General features: G+C 39.7%; 1 pseudogene; it reads right to left on the bottom strand.

Moving 5' to 3' along the window:
* Window positions 1-412: 412 nt before the first annotated feature.
* On the bottom strand, window positions 413-18,423 carry LOC110207545 (ubiquilin-4-like; annotated as a pseudogene).
* Window positions 18,424-20,119: the final 1,696 nt, after the last annotated feature.

Below are 20,119 nucleotides of genomic sequence, written 5' to 3'. Positions count from 1 at the left end.
GAATTTCTAATTTTAATTTTAATTTATTTATTTTGAATTATTAACAATCACTTCCATAAGCTTTTGAGTTTAAAATTTTTCTCCCCTTCTCTCCCCAAGATGGGGTGCAATCTGATATAGGAGATATATATATATATATATATATATATATCTATAATATATATATATATATATATATATATATATATATATATATACACACATATATATGTATATATATATGTATATATATATACATTCCTATTAAACATATTTTCATATAGAACCAAGAATTTCAAGACAGAGAGCTACGGGGTTAGGTTGTCATACCCCACCTGCCCCCACCCCTGCTATTTGAAGAGGCTTGAAGACTAGACAGACAGGGGTGGAATCATAGGAGATGAAGTTATAAATCTGGAGAGGTGGGGGAGTGTCATAGGAACCAAACAATGTGGGAGAGGTCAGTGTGCAGGTGTACGTGGATGGGGGGTGATGGTGGTGGTGGGATGGGGGCAGGGAATTGACTCAGGGATTGGGAGGACTGAGAACCCAGCAGTTTCGCAGTGGCTGCATTAATATCTCCACCCGTAGCAATCAGGGACTGCAGGTTAGCCTCTCAATTGAAGAAGCCCATGGCTGAGCTTTCCCTGCTGTTGTTGAAATCAAATCTGTTATCTGCACCTGGGAATTTCCTCCTCCAGCCAAAAGCTGAATCACCTGTTGCATTAGCTGCTGCTGGGGGTTGGTCGTGCCCCCTGCTGGAGAGGCATTAGCTGGGATGCATGGGGAAGTGATGGTATCTGTGGGGTTGCTGCTACCTCCTGCAGAGGGAGGTGGGATTCAGGGCATCCCCAAGTTGCCAAGGCTGGGCACCAGCCATGGGGCCACAGTCTGCTGCATCAGCAGCCCCTGTTGGATCTGTAGCAGTGCCTGCATGAGTTTGGTGAGAATGGACAGGGAGCCTGGGTTTTGCATCTGCTGTAGATAGGGAGCTGAATTTGGAGCTGCTCCTGCAGCTGGGGGCTTCCTACAAACAAGAGGGCATTCACCATCATCTGAGCAGCAAAGTTGGCTTTCTAGTCAAGTGTCTGCTTCATACTTAGCAAGTATGGGACAGAGATCATGTTTTTGCATTAGCTGGGGATTCTCTGAAATTTGCTGGAGAGGACTATTAGCCATTCCTTTTTTTGTTTTTTTGATTTTTGCTTTTTTGGTGAGGCGATTGGGGTTAAGTGACTTACCCAAGGTCACACAGCTAGTAAGTGTTAAGTGTCTGAGGCTGGATTTGAACTCAGGTCCTTCTGACTCCAAGGCCAGAGCTCTATTCACTGGGCCACCTAGCTGCCCCTTACCTATTAGCCATTCCTGACCCCACACTAGCTGCATCAATCCCAAAGGGCTTGCAGACTGTTGGGTGCACCTGGCTGATCCATGAGCCTCTGGTGCCCTCCCTGTGGGCCCTGGGACCTGGGAGGTGGGGACTGAGGGGCTCCAAGAATTAGGGAGGGACTTCTGGTTTGGTCTTGAGAAGTTGGAAGGAGGAACGGTCAGAATTCCCCGCCAATGAGGAGGATGGGTTGTTCTCAAGGTGTTCCCCAAACAGCATTGAACATGTGTTCCTGCATGTCTCTGCACGTGCTACATGGCATCGTATCCCTGAAGGAGGCTGTCTAGGTTGCTCAGGGACCAGTCCTGTTTATGCATCATCTCTTGCATTGTGGCAGGGTTTTGAGCCAGTTCCATGGTCTGCCTTATTAGCTCTGGGTCATTGAGCATGTGGTTGACCTCTGGATCCTCTCCATCAGCTGCTGCACCAGTGGATTGGCCAAGATCATGTAGCACATGAGGTCAGGACTGAACGTCATGTCTCGGCCAAGAGGGCTCTCTGTGATCTGGGACAGCACCTCAGGGTTGGAAATCAGTTTCTTCTGCACCTGCTACTGTAGCTCTGTGAAACTGACTGAGCCAAAGCCCAGACTGCTTAGCCTTAGGACGCACTCAAAACCACAGAGTATGGATGCAGGACCCCAGCCCCTGCTCCTCTGGTTTCCATTAACAGCACCAAGGACAGCACTGATTGATGGCTGAGCAGGGGCAGCAGGGACAGCAGCTGAGGGGGCTGGAGCAGAAGCAGCAACTGAGGCAGAGGAAGCAGCAGCAGGAGGATCTTGGGCTTTCTGAGGGGCCTTGATCACCGAAATGGACAGTGAGCCCGTCCTTGACCCCATGCTGATTTAATATGTCTCCATCTTTGAGAGTTGCCAGTGAAGATCAGGACAAGCCAGTCTTGTTGGGCCTTCAGTCCCTGGAGATCTCCTCTTTGGACTCCTTCCCTGAGATGTGATCACTGATCGTGATCTCCAACTTGTCCTTGGGGGTCCTGACGGTGACCCTGATTGGGGTGCAGGTCCTACTCAGCTCCGCCGTGCTGCTGCTGCCCGCCCACCCACATAATTATGTTTTAGATGCATAATGTAACATGCAGAAGATTACAAGGGGAAATCCATTTTATTGAGATCTGGTCATCCCATATATATGTTTTTTGAAGAACTCTCTCTAGTAGGTATGGGTATCGAGGCTCATAGTCCTCAGGTACAGGCCACGAATGACCTTTTCTAATTGTGTGTGTCAGGCTTGTACATATTAAGCCTCGGGTAACTCTTTCCTTGGAATCTCAGAACTTGTGATGCTGCAGGGCACTGGAGAAGTAGCCAGGGATGGTCTGATTGATGCAGAGCATCTTTGAGTACTGATCTACAGAACAGGTTCCAGAAGGCTTGAAATGAACCAGGGTCATGACATTCTTAATAGCATTTTGGAAAATTATCAGAAGCAATGGATTTCAGGGCAGGTAGGGAGCACAGGGGAGAGAGGGCTGCACCTGGTGAAAGACCTGAGTTCAAATTCTCTTCTGCTTCAGTCACTTAATAGCTGTGTGACCTTGGGTAAGTCATCTAACCTTTGGGTACTTTGGTTTCTTCATTATAGAATGAGGATAATCATAGCACCTACTTCACAGGGTTGATATAAGAATCAAATGAAATAACATGTGTATAACATTTTGTAAACCTTAAAGCCTGACATAAATTATTGAATCACTTCAGTCATTTCCAACTCTTTGTTACTCATTTGGGGTCTTCCTGGCAAAGATACGGGAGTGGTTTGCTATTTCCTTTTCCATTTCATTTTACAGATGAGGAAACTGAGGCAAACAGGGTTAAGTGACTTGCCCAGGGTCACACAGTTAGTGTGTGAGGCCACATTCAAACTCAGAAAAATGAGTCTTCCTGAACTCTATCCATTGCACCACCTATCTGCCATGACATGAATGTTGTTATTATCATGATTATTATTAATCCTTACACTCCCTTATGTGGACCTCAGATCATGAAATTTGCCAGTAGGAATACAATATGAGAATACCTAGAGGCCTGAGTGAACTATAGTAGCTAGCTACCTGGTACACATCACTGTAAACCATAATGAATTTCCAACTCACAGAAAAAAATAGCCACGCACTGAAACCTAAAGCAATCTAGAAGACTGAGCTGTAATCAGCCAGCATAATCTCCATTTGTCACTTTCTTACTAAACAGATCATGCCAGACCAATCCCAGAAGCTGAAGGTGGGGAAAAATCAATTAAGGAAGGTTCTGAATTTTTTCTCAGTCAGTCAACATTAAGCATTTATTAAGTACCTATAGAGGCAACTTGGTGGTCTATTGAGCCTGGCATCAGGAAGACCTTTGCTCAAATCCAACCTCAGACACTTACTAGCTGTGTGACCCTGTAAGTCACTTAACTTTTGTTTACCTCAGTTTCCTTAACTGTAAAATGGGGATAATAGCACCCTCACAAGATTGTTGTGAGGAACAAATAACATTCCTACAAAAACACAGTATCTGGCGCATACTAGGGGGACTCGAGTGAAAATGTTCCAACTTTGAATAGTTAAAATTTGAGTTGAACACAGACGAGAAGCTGGTTGATGCAGGCTGTTCTATAGCTACTTTGGCAAGCCATTCACTTTTCCTTTTGGTAAAAATTTTGCTGCAGAATGTTCTAGAAACTTTAGGGGTCAATTAAGCTCAATGTGCTTGCATTGTCTAAATTGACCTTACTTTAGGAACACTGGTAATGAATGAAAAGAAACAAATAGATTCTGAGAACCCTTGAGAAAAGACCTCCTGGTGGTAGGGGTGGAGTATGTGTGGATGCGAGCGTGGGCTTTTGGGAGGAAATGAAGGTGTTCAGCAATTCTCTTACCCACTCTCTGAGATTACAGAAAAGAAGACTGAAGAAGAAAATGAGAGTGCATTTGTGTCCTTAAAAACAAGGCCAATCTGCTGAGGGTAGCTTTACGCAATTTTATTTATTAATATTTCTCAAAGGCACCTAGTCTGTGCAAAACACTGTGGTTGGTTCTGGGGATAAAAAAAAACAAGAGGAAAAAGAGTTTCTGTCTTAAGGAGCTGCTGTTCTCTTGAGGGAGGGGTGCTTATGGAAGGAGGGAATTATAATGTGCATACAGGCATAGATACATGGGATAGTATGAAAAGAGAAAAAGTGTCAACTAGGGGGATTGGGATGGGCTTCTTGCAGGAGGTGACATGTGCAGAGCCTTGAAGAATACTAGAAATGAGGGGAGAGTGGGATAAACCAGGGTGGGATACATATCCCATGCAAAAACATGGTGGACTCAATTAGAATGCCAAGATTGGGGAACAGCAAGTAAGCAAATCTGGCTGGAACACAGAGTGCATGAAGGGGGATAATAAGAATTAATCCTGGAAAGACTACTTGGAGCCAAATTGTGAAGGGCTTTCAAAGCCAAGTAGACCCTCTCCTGGTTATCATTGATTCAGTTCCAGAAAACCTAGTTTTAAGATAAAAAAACAAAATTAAAGGTATAAATGTCAGCAAAGAGGAGGCAAAATTATTCCTACTTACGGATGATGGATTGGTATACTTAGAAAACCTCAGAGAATCAGCAGTGTGGTTTAGTGGATAGGACAGTCAGTCTTGAGTCAGTCAGACCTGGATCCATATCCTGATTTGATCAATTATTAGCTGTGTGGCCTTGGACAAGTGATTTAGCCTTTATGTGCTGCATGTGTAAAATGAAGGAAGTTGGACTTCAGGGCTTCTAAAGTCCTTTCTAATTGTAGATCTATGATCCTAATTGAGATAATTAGTAGTTTCAGTAAGGTAGCAGGGCACAAAATAAATTCACAAATATCAACATTTCTATACAGTACTAACAATTACTAGAAGAAATGATAATGAGAGATTCCATCAAAATGCCTACAAAACCCACAAAATACTCTGGAATTAGCCTACCAATACAAGCATATAAATATGAATATAAAACACTAATAAAATGAATGGAAACAAGTAATTGTAGAAATATCTAACAGCTCATTGTTAAGCCTTACCAATGTTTAAAAAAGCTGATGTGATATGAATTTATAGATTTAATACTACGCTAACCAAATTGTGTTGTTGTTCAGTCGTTTTTCAGTCATGCCTGACTCTTTACGTCTCCATTTGGGATTTTCTTGGCAAAGATGCTAGAGTGGGTTGCCTTTTTTTTCTCCAGCTTATTTTGCAGATGAGGAAACTGAGGCAAACATGGTTAAGTGACTTGCCCAGGGTCACACAGCTAGTAAGTGTCTGAGGCCAGATTTGAACTCAGGAAGATGAGTTTTCCTGACTCCAGGCCTGGCACTCTATCTACTGTGCCACCTAACTGCCTGCTAATCACATTTAATAACAATAACAACAACAACAACAACAAAAACATCTAACATTTTCATAACCACTACTATGTTCTGGGTACTGGGTAGCTTTACAAATATCCTGTCATTTGATTCTCACAACAATCCTGGGAGGTAGGCACTATTATTATCCCCATTTCATAGTTGAAGAAACCGAGGTTGTGACTTATCCAACATCATACAGGTTGTGCCTGAGGTGAAATTTGAACTCAGGTATTCCTGATTCCAGGCCCAGTACTCTATCCATTGAGTCACCTAGATGTCTCCAATTACATAATTACATAAGAGAGAATTTGTAGAATTAGACAAAACACTAACAAATTCATTTGAAAGGCAGCATATCTATAAAACTAGATCAGCGGAACTCACTAGATAAGAAAGAAAAGGCAACAATTGAAAATCACAACCCAATGTTTGATAAACCCTAAAAGATAAAGTAGTGGAGGAAGGACTATCTTTTTGACAAGGCCTAGTAGGAAAACTGGTAAGTTTGGCAGAAATTTGCTTTAGAACAACATTTTCCCACTATATACCCTAGTGAGCTCAACATGGATATGTGACTTGAATTAAAAAGACTATATCATAATACATTTAGTGGAGAATGAGGAGAGGTGCTTTTCACAATGATGACTAGAGGGAGAATTCTTTTTTTTTTTTTAGCATTAGCAGCTCACATTTTGTTTTAAATTTTTTTTTCCATATGCTTTTGAGTTGAAAATTTTTCTCCCTTATTCTCCCCTCCCCCCCTCCCCAAGACGGGCACACAATCTGACATAGGCTTTACATTTACATACCCATTAAACATATTTTCACATTAGTGAAGTTGTAAGTAAAAATTAAAACCAATAGGAGGAACCATCAGAAAGGTGAAACAAAACTCAACAGCAGGTAAAAATAAGTGATAGCGATTCGACTTCCATAGTTCTTTCTTTGGATGTGGACAGCTAGAGAGAGAATTCTTAACTAAAACTGGGATAGAGGAAATCATGAAAAACAAATTAAAAAATTGATTACATAAAGTTAAAAAGCTCTTGGATGAGTAAAATCAATGAAGATGGAACAAGAAGAAAAACTGCCAAATGGAGAAAATATTTGCACTAAATATTATTGATATGTTGAAATCCAAGATTTACTGAAGAATTGACACACACATAAAACCAAAAGCCTTTCTGAAATAGTCAAAGATGTGAAGAATTACAAATAATAAATGGTCATTTTAAAAAAGCTACGTACTACTAACAGTGCGAGAGAAGCAAATTAATCAGATCTGAGATCTTGTCTCATACCCTGACAGTTAGTAAAAATTACAAAACAGTAGAAGTCATTGTGAAAGGGGATGTGAGGAGAAAGGTACATTAATCCACCTTATTGTAGCTGTGAATTGGTCCAAATACTCTGAATATAAATTTAGAATTATGAAAGAAAAAGGACTAAACTGTCCGTAATCTGTGATCCAGTGACTCCAGTGTCAGGCACATATGCTAAGGAAGTCAAGGATGGAAGGAATGGCCTGAAAGGAATCACAGTATTACAGAAATCCTCTTTGTGGTGCAAAGGACTATGATTGTTCAATCAAACAAAAGACATTTATGAGTGCTTGCTATGTACCAGGTACTCTGCTAAGTGCTGGGGATATAAAGAAAGGGAAAACAACAATAATAGCATCCCTTTTCTCAGAAAGCTCCATTTTGGTGGGGCAGACAACATGTAAAATGATGTGCATGAAAAATTAAAACAATATGGAAGTTAATCTTCGAGGGAAAGCACTAGTCAATTCATTTCAATCAACATTTATTAAGCAATTACAATGCATGAGGCACTATGCTAAACACTAGCACATATGTGTGTATATTAATGACAGTTAGGTGGCACAGTGGATAGAATGCTGGGCCTGGAACTGGAAAGAACTGAGTTCAAATCCAACATCAGATACCTACTAGCTGTGTGACCCGGGGCAAGTCACTTCACCCTGTTTGCCTCAATTTGCTCATCTGTTAAATGAGCTAGAGAAGAAAATGGCAAACCACTCCTGTATTTTCATCAAAAACGCCCCAAATGGGGTCACGAAGAGTTGGACATGACTGAAAAAGGACTCAACAAAAACAACAATGTGTGTCCATATGTGGTGGGTGAGTAGGAGATTAACAAAGGCCTCCTGCAGAAGGTGACTGAGTTCTGACGGGAGCAAAGAAGCTAAGAAAGGGAGGTGAAGAGGGGAGAGCCAGGAAAAAGGCACAGAATCTTGAGCTGAAGCTAGAAGTGACCAGTGTAGCTGATTGTAGGACATGCAGAGGGTAGTCATGTGTAAGAAGACTGGAAAAGTAGGAAGGGACAAGGTGGTGAGGGGCTTTAAATGCAAAACCGAGGGCTTTATATGATCCTAGAGGCAGTAGAGAGCCACCAAAATTTAATAAGTGTGTGTGTGTGTGTGTGTGTGTGTGTGTGTGTGTGTGTTGGGGGAGGAAGGGGTTGCTATAGTCACATTATTTGTTTTAATTTACTTTATTAAAGAGCTCTTTACATTTATATAAATCTCCTGCATTTATTGGTAGCCTAATTCCAGAGTATTTTATGGATTTTGTAGTTATTTTGAATGGAATCTCTCATAATTTCTTTTGGGTAATTGTTAGTACTGAAATGCTGATATTTGTGAATTTATTTGATAGTTTTCTTTAGGAAAACCATTTTGGCAGCTTTGTGGGGGATGAATTGTAAAGAGGGAGAGACTTGAGGCAAAGAAAACAAATAGAACACTATGTCAATAGTCCATGTGTGAGGTGATGAGGGTTTGTACTAGGGTGGTAGTTGTATGAGTGGAGAGAAGGGTAATATACTAGAGATCTTGTGAAGATAGAAATAGTAAGACTTGGCAAGAGATTTTATAGATGACTCCAAGCATGACGCTAAGGTTGAAAATTTGGGTGACTAGGAAAATGGTGATAACCTCTACAGTAATTGAAAAGTTGATGGAGGAGTGAAGGTGCTTTAGGGGAAAAAAATAATGAATTCCCTTTTGGATGTGCTGAGCTTGAGATGCCCATGGGACATACAGTCTGAGATGTCCAGAATGCAGGTGCTGATGCAGCATCATAACTCAGGAGAGAGGCTATGGTTAGATACAGAGCTTTAGGAATCATCTGCATAGAGATTATAATTGAACTTGTGGGAGTTGATAACCATTCTTGATAGTATAGAGGGAGAAGAGAAGAGGGACCGGGACAGAATCTTGAGGAGCAACCAGGGTTAGTAGGCATGAAGACATGGATGAAGATCCAGCAAAAGAGGCTGAGAAAGAGCAGTTAGTAGAAGGAGAATCAAGAAAGAACAGTCACAAAAAGAGAGGAAAGTTTGGTGATTAGCAGTGTCAAAGGCTGCAGACAAGTCAAGAACGATAGGGATTGTGAAGAGACCATTAGATTTGGCAATAAAAAGTTTCATCAATAACTTAGGAGAGAGTGGTTTCAGTTGAATGTTGAGTCCAAAAATCATACTGCAAATGTGTTGGAAGTGCATAAGAGGAAAGAAAGTGGAAGCTCCTGGTGTAGTTGGCTTCCTAGATCATGAATGATTGCTCTTAAAGATGGTCAGAAGAAATGAGGGATTTTCAAAAATGGGGAAGACACAGACATGCTATTAGGCAGAAGGTAAGAAGAGAGATAGATTTAAGATTAAAAAGAGAAGAAGGGTAATAGTGAGGGCAATCTCTTGGAGAAGACGTAAAAGGATAGCCTCCAAGGTCCACGTAGAAGAGTTTGCCATTGTAAATGGAAGAGCCAGCTCTTTATCAGATGTAGTAGTGAAGGGCAAGACAATGTGGGAAGTTGTCTGAACAAGGAAGAAGAGGGAGCCCTCATCAAATAGAGTACTTTTTTTTTCAGTGAAGTATGACTCTGAGGTGGGATAAAAAAGGTTTAGATTATCTATCGTGGTAAGTGAGATAGTGAGTCAATTATGGAGGTGTACAAACATTGCTTTGCTGCAATGAAGGCCCAGTTGAGAGTATATTACATAAACCTGTAGTGGGCTCAATCAGTATAGTTTTTTTTTTTATTTTCCTCAGTTCTGTTCAGCAAAACATGTATAAAAAGATGATTTTGGATACTATATGAAGAATGGCTTGGAAGAGAGAGAAGCCAGAAACCAATAGCCTAAGTCTGTATAAGCTTTCCAGGGTATTGCATATTACACGTAGTCTCCAGGAATCCAAGTGTAGAACTTTACGTTTGCCTCCAGTAAATTTTATCTTATTGGATTCATCCCAGCTTCTAAACTGTCAAGACCTTTTGATTCTTGCCTGTGTTATCCAGTGTGGTAGCTATCTTTCCCAGCTGTGTGTCAACTGCAAATCTGACAAGCATGTCATTTATAGAAGTCATTGATAAAAATGTTCGAGAGCAGAGGGCCAAGCACAAATTCCTGGGGAGAGTAGGAAACAAAGATACTGATAGAATTCAGCAGCAATGAGACCCCGAAGGGGTAGTTATCCTGGGAGAAGAAAACACAAGAGAGATAATGTGGAGATTTTCTTTTTTATCTTGCTAATCATTTTGAAGATCAAAGACATTTTCATTGCTCCTTCCAGACTGATACTAACAAAAAAATTGATGTGATATGATAATGCTAAACAAGGAAAGAAGAAAGGGTTTATGTGGTAATGATATGTACTGGAAGAATCTCTTTCTCCACCCTACCCCCTCCCTTACTCCTGACACCTAAAAGTATGGTGTGGGGCTGAGCCTAGGAAAAAGGAGAATGAATTAAAAACTTATCTTCAAAGCATTTCCTGAATCTTCCTTCTATCTTACTTTCCCTCCATGGCTTTTCTGGCCCCTTCAGGTGTCCCCCTGCTGTCAAGCTGATTCCCCTGATCCTTGCCAAAACCTACTCCAAGAAATGATCTGACAGTCACTTGCACTTTAATGTGTCAGTCTGAAACCTAAAATAGAATGTAGGAGTAGGAAAGGAAATAAACTATGTAGTCCAATATCCTCATTTTTACAGATGAAGAAACTGAGGCCCACAGAGTATGTGACTTGCATGAAGTCATATAGTTAATAAGAGGCAGAGAAAGGATTGAGATCTCACTCAAGTATTGCTTGAAGACTCCAGAGACTTGGTTTTGTTTCCCAGCTTGGCTATTCACCAACTATGTAACTTTGGGCAAATCTTTTAGCCACTCTGAGCTTTAGTTTACTCATCTGAAAAGCAGGGATGTGGAGAAGATGATCTCTAAGAGTCCTTCCATGACTAATAATCTAGGACTCTAGGAGTCTTATGATTTCTAGTCCTATGCTCTTTGGAGTAAACCACTTTGCACTTCAATTTTATCTTTAATTGTGACATTAAAGACTTTTCTACTTTCTAAAATAATATCAGTGAGGGATGAGAGAAGTATTTGGTGAAGAGACTTTCCTTGGTGACTCTGAAATCATATTGAGGGAGTGGCCATCTGTTTGCAAAGACATGGCTGGGATGTAGTAATTGCTGGGGCTGTGCCTTACAGTGTCCCCATGGAGAGGGGAGGAGAGATGTCCTGTTCCCTCATCTTGAGGCTGAAGGTTCTCTGCCAGCCTATGCCTATAATACAACCTTCTTCTCTTGGCTGATCCCCGGGCCACCATCCCTAGTGTCCTGTCTCTGTGTCATCCTTCTTCTGGTGCCCAATATACAACCCCACTCATCTCCTTTGGTAAAAGAGACAGTGTGGCATAGTGGACAGAGTGCTACATTGGAAGTCAGGAAGATCTGGGTTCAAGTCATGACACTTACCAACTGTGTGACTATATACATTTAACCTTTGAGGCCTCAGTTTTCTCATCTGTAAAATGGAGTTAGAGTCAATGATGTACAAACAAGATATACACGAGATAAATTGGGGGTTAGTCTGAGAGAGAAGGCACTGAGATTAAGGAGAAGTAGGAGCACAGCACAGTGGAAAGTACTAGGTTTAGATTCAAAGGTTCTGGATTTGAAACCTCAATCTGCTACTTATTGCCTGGGTATGACCTTGTTTAAGTTACTTAACTTTTCTGGGCCTCAATTTCCTCACTTGGGAAAAAAGGAGTTTGGATGAGATGACTTCCAACTTTATCTCTATGATTTCTTGATCCTAAAAGCCCATATGCTCTGGGAAGAAAACCTTCAAGAAATAATGATAAATAGACCTGGAATAACTTAAATAATGCTAGAAAAATTACTAGATTGTATACTCCTTTAAAAAAGGTCAAAGATTCCAACTCTATTTTCAAATATTGGGTCATAGCCATTGGATTTCTAGGCCTGACTCTTTACCAGGTGTCAGCTGCAAGGCCTAATACATTGGAACTGTAAATAAAGGGTACCCATGGAGTGTAGGTAGCAATTAACCCATCAGAAACCTCCAGAACTGTACACTTTGGTTGTGCTTTTGCCTGACAGAATAGGAATCAAATTATGGGGAAAGCTATTGTCTCCTTTTTGTTGATGTTGTTGCTCAGGGAGTGGAGATGCCGCAGTGATTTCTCTAATTGCCAACGATTGCAAATCAAATGGGGAAATCAATATAAATTAATTTATCTAGAGAGACAGTGGCATAATGCCCAGATGATATTCAACCATGCAGAAGCTGAAGGTTCCCCTGGAAGAATGAATGATAAATCACAAATTCCTCGAGTGTCTAAAACATAGACAGTCCATTGGAAATTAGCCTTAATTTCTCTTTCTCTCTTCCTGAAATTTGACTGCTTGAATCACAAAGGATTGAAATCTAGGGTAATAACAGGGACAGTTTGTGTTGTTCTTTAGGAGCAAGTAAGTTTCTGAAGCCAGATTAGAACTCAAATTTCCCTGATTCTAGGTCTAGCACTCTATCCTTTGCACCATCAAACTACTTCAGAATTTTGCTAGAAAGTGGCTAAAACAACCATACCCTGTGACCTAAAGATCACACTGCTGGGCATATTTCTCAAAGGAATCAAAGATAGAAAGAAAGGTCCTATATTTTTGTTGTAGCAAAGACCTAGAAACAAAGTAGATATATCTATCAAGTTGGAAACGGCTAAACAAATTGTGTCACAGTATATAAATATTATGGAATTTTATTTCACTATAAGAAATGAAGAACATAAAAATATAGAGAGGCAAGGAAAGAATTATATAAACTGATATAAAGTCAAGTAAGCAGGACCAGGAAAACAAATATGTGTGTGTGTGTGTGTACGTATGTACACACACACACACACACACACACATATATACTTAAAACAATGTAAATGGGAAGAAAAAAACAAAAAAGAAATTGAATACTATGTAATTAAAACGATCAAGTTAACATTATGATTATTATTATAAGGATAGGTCATTGAGGAAAGGAGGAATATATTAAGAATTGAAAGTGATGTAAAAACAAACAATAATGAATACTATTTTAAAAAAAATGAATTGCTGCTCTTTATTTTAGCCTGACATGCCACCTCTAAATGAATAGGATTTTCCTCTACCACACACTGCAAATTATTCTCTCCTCATTAGCTATCCTTTATTCCCATCTGACCCCGCTTCCTTATCCAGAAAGGAAAGTACTGATGATCGCCATTGAACATATTGCTGAGATTCATACCTACCTTTTTTGCTCCTGGGTATCATTGCTTATTCTGCTATGAGGAGTCAGAAGAGAAACGTTTGGCATTTCACATCTGGGTCACTAATGTTAGGGCCTCATTTTAGCCAGGAGACTGCTGACAGCTGCTGATTAATCATCCAATGCTCCATCTAGCTCAAATAATATTTTTTCATTTATTTTTCATAAGCATATTCTTCCACTGCCAGAATTTTATTTGAACTATACCATTTATTTTTAAATTCTCTCTACATTTCTGGAGACAGAAAAACTGCCAGGATGGATAATTTTTATTAACATAATCAGTGCAAAGATGAATCAACACTAGCTATTTGTCAGGCATGAGGAAGCAAAGAGCTAAAAGCCAAAGAATTAAAAGCATTCCAGAGATACTTTAGCAAAGTGATAAAAAGTTTGGGAAAATGGTATTCCTTTGACGTGGGGCAGGGGGGAGGGAGAGAAGATACTGAGTATTAAAATATTCAAAGGCCCATTCTTTTTTGAGTCATAAGAATTAAAAATTGAGTTTAACATCATTAGGCACAAACCTACCTAAATGTAATTTTTTTTAAAGGGAAAAGTACTAATGATCCTTTTAAAGAGGTATGAGTTGTTCCTGTAGAAGTCTTTTCTGTACATATCCAATTCTGACTCAGTAGATGATTAAAAAGGCATTCAGGAGGGGGACCAGAAACAGTCAAAAAAATTAGCTGCAGAGCAGTTGTTAATTTGAGATTCTTCATTCAAAAATTCCCTACACCAATGAAATGAAAGGTCTGGACAAATACATACATATACATATACATATACATATACATATACATATACATATACATATACATATACATATACATATACATATACATATACATATACATATACATATACATATACATATACATATACATATACATATACATATACATATACATATACATATACATATACGTGTATGTGTGTGTGTGTGTGTGTGTGTGTGTGTGTGCATATTTTTTTTCTTTCCCTGGAGTAGAATATAAACTCCTTGAGGGTAGGGACTATTTCATTTGTTTTTCATCCTAAGCATCCAGCACAGTGCCTCGTACATGGCAAGAATCTAATGAATTCTTGTTGAATGAATGAAGAACTATCCTTTGACCAATTTCAAGTGAGGCATAAGGCAAGGAGATGCTGGCTTAACCACATGCTTGGCACTGTCATGGAGGATGTCCAGAACAGATTCTCACTAGAAAAGGACTCCCTGTAGACAGTGAGGTTCTCTAGATATTCCTGTTTTCAGACTACATTATGCTAATTACTCCAAACTCTGAAGTACTCCAAAGACTCCCAAACAATATCCATAACCACTCAAAAGAGTCCAGTTTAACAATGCATAGAGGGAAAATGGAGCAGGTGAAGAATACCTGTTATCTGTAATATTATTTAAAGTTGATATTGAGTTGGTTCAAAACTACATACATCTTGAAGACACATTGTAGAAGGACAAGACGATGAGGTGGGCCAAGAATCTTATAGAGTAGGATAGATTACTTTTGGCAAAGTGTGCAGTATTTTCTAAGACCCTACACTTCCCCCCCCCAAAATCAAACAACACCCCCCAACACTTTTTTTTGAGGCAGTTGGGGTTGAGTGACTTGCCTAGTGTCACACAGCTAGTGAGCATTATGTGTCTGAGGCCACATTTGAACTCAGGTCTCCTGACTCCAGGGCCAGTGCTCTATCCCCTGTGCCACCTAGCTGCCCCCCACGTCACTTTTTAATGCCAATATTTTTCTAGAAATGTTATGTGCTTAGAAAGGGTTATAATCTCCAAAAAACCTCAGTAGTTAGTAATCCAGAGATCAATGGAGCAGCACATGTTGTCATTTCAGTTCAACAATCCAGCCACGGTACTAGGTTGTCAGTTAGCAAACATTTAGTAAGAGTCCACCATATGCCACGCACTGTGGTAAGCACTGGGGATAGAAGGAATGGCAAAAGACAGTCTCTGACTTCAAGGAGTTCTGATGGGGAAGACAACAAGAAAAAAAATATGTATAATCTATATATAGGTTAAATGGGAAATAATTAAAAGAGCAAAAACACTAGAATTAAGAGCGGTTGGGAAACACTTCCTAAAGAAGGTGAAATTTCAATTGGGACTTGAAGGAAGGTAGGGAAGCCAGGAGGTGGAGATGACAAGGGAGAGCTTCCAGGTATGCAGAACAGCCAGAGAAAATGCCAAGATCCAAGAGATTGTATCTTGGTTGTGAAACAGAGAGGCCAGGGTCACTGGATCGAAGAGTACATGGCAGAGAATAAGGTATGAGAAGCCTGGAGAGGTGCAGGTAGGGGAAGTAGGTTATGTAAAGCTTTCATTGCCAAATAGAAGATTTTGTATGTGATCTTAGAGGTGATATGGGGTCACTGGAGTTTACTGAGTAGGAGGGTGACATGGTCATGCCTTTGTGGGAACACAAAAATAAAACCAAAATAGTCTTTGCCTTTAATGAGTTTATATTTTACATGTGGTGGATCAAAGTAAGCTGTAGTATATTAACAACAATGGTTTTCTTTTGCTCAAGAAGTGGAATAAAAAAACTCATTCAGGAGGTATGTCCAAGAAATATGATCAGAAAAGGTGGACTAGGTATTTAGTAAAAGGGAGTTATAACAACAGATGGAGAATATAAGTGTTATATTGGTATTTTCACATTCTTGGGATTAACTTCTTGGACTTGGCACATTGTACGGCCTTCCTATGGAGGATTTATGGGAGGAGGATGTGGACAAGAGTCACACAAAGTGAAAAGGTATAGATGAGCTGCAACTTGCACCATTGAAGATATTATGCACTTTGGTGAGATCATGTTTCCATTGACTTATTGAAGCGCTGAAATGATACTTGCGACATTATATTGGTCAAGTTGACATTATATCAAGTGTGCCCATGGTACTTTTCCAAAATGTAGAATCATGTCAACATGTTTGAAAGGGAAAGGATCATTTGTGTGACAGTAGTGGTGAAGTGGAGAAAAATAGTTTGGAATACAAATGCCATGACTTTGACTTTTATATTTCTTGAAGGTCTGAATAAAGTTTTTCTTAGCTGAAGATTTTCAAGTGTATGGTTGAGTCTGATCAATATTTCTGATGAGTCTTAATCTCTAGGACATTCACTTCTAAGGGAAGATCATCTATAAACATTGCTGTAATAAAATAGCAATGACCAAATGAAGACATTTGGTCAAGCTGTTTATAATAGTGTTCTCTTTCGATGAAAATCTGCTCTACGGTGATCACGATCCAAGAGAAATAGCATTTAATACTAATCTACTTATAAAGAGGAGATAAATGGATTAGGATTCTACTAATCTTCTGGATGTTGTAGATGAGAGATTAGAGACAAAACCTTAGGACCAGCAAACTCAGCAAATGGGAACAAGCAGAATGTACTTTTATAGTTATTCTATTTAATATATAATTTGGATGTTAAGGTTATTGAATAGATGCAGTCAGATAAGTATTAATCAGAAGATAAATATGAGTTATCTCAATGTGATTGTCACTCTATATTTAAAATCAACTCTCCCAAAGTGAAGGAAAATTTAATCTGATTGTATTTTGGGAGATATTTTTAACTGACAGAATTAAAGGCAGTGAAGTGGTGCAGTGGAGACAGGAAGATATGAGTTCAAATCCAGCCTCAAACAACTACTAGCTATGGGACCCTGGTTAACCACTTAACCTCTGCCTCAATATCCTTGTCTGTAACATAAGGATAGTAAGAGTACTTATATCCCAGAGATGTCATGAGGAAAAAGCAAGACAATATTTGTAAAGCACTTCTCAAACCTTAAAGCTCCATATAAATGCTACCTATTATTGTTATTTTTCATTTTATTTTATGGAATAAAATAAGCATTTCCATAACATAGTACAATGCAAAAGATGATTGTACATGAAACTGCAAATCTACTATGCACAACTTGTCATTCCTTTCAAATATACAACAGAATTACCATGTAAAATTTCTTTTTTCTTCCCTCTCCCAACTCCACCCTAGACATAGCTACCATTGGACACAAATAGGTACACACATACACACACACACACAATCATATACATATGTAAAATTATTCCATACATCTATTTATCAGTTCTTTCTCTGGATGTAGATAATGTCTTTCTTCATATGTCTTCTATAGTTAATTTGGGTATTTATAATAGACAAAATAACTTATTTGCTTAGTCATTTTAAAAACAATATTGCTGTTACTGTATACAGTGTTCTCTTGGGCTTTCTATTATTATTAAGATCATAGATTTAGAACTGGAAGTATCCTTTAGAGGTCATTGAAACAAACACCTTCATTTTAAAGATGAAACTGAAGCATTCATTCATTCAATTAGTCCAAAAAAATTTGTTAAGCACTGACTATATGCAGAGCAATATGCCAGCATCTAGGGATACAAAGAGACATCTGAAACACACACAAATGTTGTTGAAAGGTGTATGACAGTTTTTAAAAGAGAAAAATTTCCAAGACGTAGAGAAGAGATATTAAGAACTGATATCACCTTCACATGAAAAGCTGGCCCTACTGCTTGCCGAGGCAAACCCTCCACATGCACAAGTGATCCCATTGAATTCTATTCCATTTCGTAGAAAGCTCCCTCTGTCATCCCACTTTTTTCATTTATATTCAATCTCTTCCTGTCTATTGGCATATTCCTTATTGCCTAAAACCATACTCATGTGTCCACCATCCTCAAAAACCCCTCTCCTGATCTCCATTAAATATAATCTCATATCTCTTCAGCCCTCTGTGGTTAAACCCCTTGAAAAGGCTATTCAAAAGATGCCTTCATTTCTCCCCCAAGTCTCTTCTTAGCTCTCTATGTTATGGTTTCTGATCTCACCATTCAACTGAAGCCATCCCTTACAAAGGTGCCAGTGACCTCTTAATTGTTAAATTCCATGGCCTTTTCTCACCTCCCATCCTTCTTGACCTCTCTGCAGTCTTTGACACTGTTGATCACCATCTCCTCCTTGATGTTCCACTTCTTCTCTCTAGGTTTTTGGATCATTCCCCTGGCTCTCCTACCTATTTGACCCATCCTTCTTAGTCTCCTTTGCTGAATCTTCATGGGGTCAAGCCCACTAACTGTGGGTGTCCCACAGGGCTCTGTTCTGGGCCATCTTTTCTTCTTCTCTAGATTACTTAGCTTGGTGTTCTTATCAGCTCCCACGGATTTAACAATAACAACAATAATAGATAGCATTTTTATAGCACTTACTATGTACCAGGCACCATACTAAGGGCTTTACAAATATTTTCACAACTTGAAAGGTAGGTGCTATTGTTATATTACAGTTGAGAAAACTGGGGCAAACAAAGGTTAAGTGATTTGCCCGACATTACATAGCTAAGAAGTATCTGAGAAAGGATCTGAACTCAGTTCTTCCTGACTCCAGGTCCAGGGTTCTATCCACTGTGCCACCTAGCGCCTTCATGTTGATTATCCTTCAATCTCCCTAATCCAGCTCTAACCACTCTGCTGACTTCTGGTCTAGCTCCAAATGCCTATCAGACATCTTGAAATAGATGTCTAATAGATAGCTGAAACTCAATATGTCCAAAACCAAACTCATCTTTCCACCAAACCTTCCCCCCTTCTAAACTTCCCTGTTAGTATCAAGGGTACCACCGTCCTTCCAGTCACGGCCTAGGTATCATACTCAGCTCCTCACTGTCTCTCACCACTCTTCCTTCCCATATAAATTGTGTTGCTAAGGTCCATCAGTTTTATTTTTGAAATATCTCCAGTATAGCCCTTTCTCTGATACTGCCACCACCCTGGTACATGCCCTGATCTCTTCACACCTGGAGGGTTACAATGGCCTGCTGGTTGGTCTGCCTACCACAAGTCTCTTCTTACTCTAGTCCTCATCCTTTCAACTACAAAATTGGTTTTCTTAAGTGAAGGTCCAACCATGTCACTACCCTACTCAATAAACTTCAGTGACTCCCTATCACCTCCAAAATCCCCCGCCCCAAATCTTCTGTTGGCATTTAGAGCTCTTTATAACCTAGACTCCCCCACCCCTTTACAGTCTTCCTACACCTTATTACCCCAGCCCCATACTCTTCAATCCAGTGACACTGGCTTCCTTGGTGTTTGAATAAGACACTCCATCTCTTGGTCCTATACATTTTCTCTGACTGTCCCTTATGCCTGGAATGCTGTCGCTCCTCATCTCTGCTTCCTGGCTTTCCTGACTTTTTTCAAGCTCTAGCTTAAATCTTACCTTCTATAGGAGGCCTTTTCCAATTGCTTTTCTTCTGTTAATTATTTCCCATTCATCCTGCATGTATCTTGTTTGTCTGTATCCGTTTGCATGTTTGTCTCCCCCATTAGATTGTGAATTCTTTGAGGCCAGGGACTGTCTTTCACCACTTGTTGTATCCCCAATGCTTTGCTCAGGATCTGGTAAACAGCAGGTGCTTAATAAATCCTTACTGACTGGATGATAGCATATCAAAACTATCCGGGTAACTGACCTGGTTTTGTCTGATAGTCATGGCCTAGAGAAATTAGGTGACTTTCAAAAAGTCACCAAATTAGCAAAAGAGATGGAACTTAAGCCCAGGGCTGTCTCTTTCCACAATTCAATAGACTCTCAATCAATACTTGCTTATAGAGCAGACTTTGAGGAGAAACTGGAACTGACCTGGCCACCCAGACCAAGGATGCTCAGAGATGAGGCCTTAATTCCTGAAAG

Source organism: Phascolarctos cinereus, unplaced genomic scaffold (assembly GCF_003287225.1).
Source record: "Phascolarctos cinereus isolate Bilbo 61053 unplaced genomic scaffold, phaCin_HiC Scaffold_2;HRSCAF=192, whole genome shotgun sequence".
NCBI classification, from domain to species: Eukaryota; Metazoa; Chordata; class Mammalia; order Diprotodontia; family Phascolarctidae; genus Phascolarctos; species Phascolarctos cinereus.
This window is presented reverse-complemented; position numbering and strand designations above follow the sequence as displayed.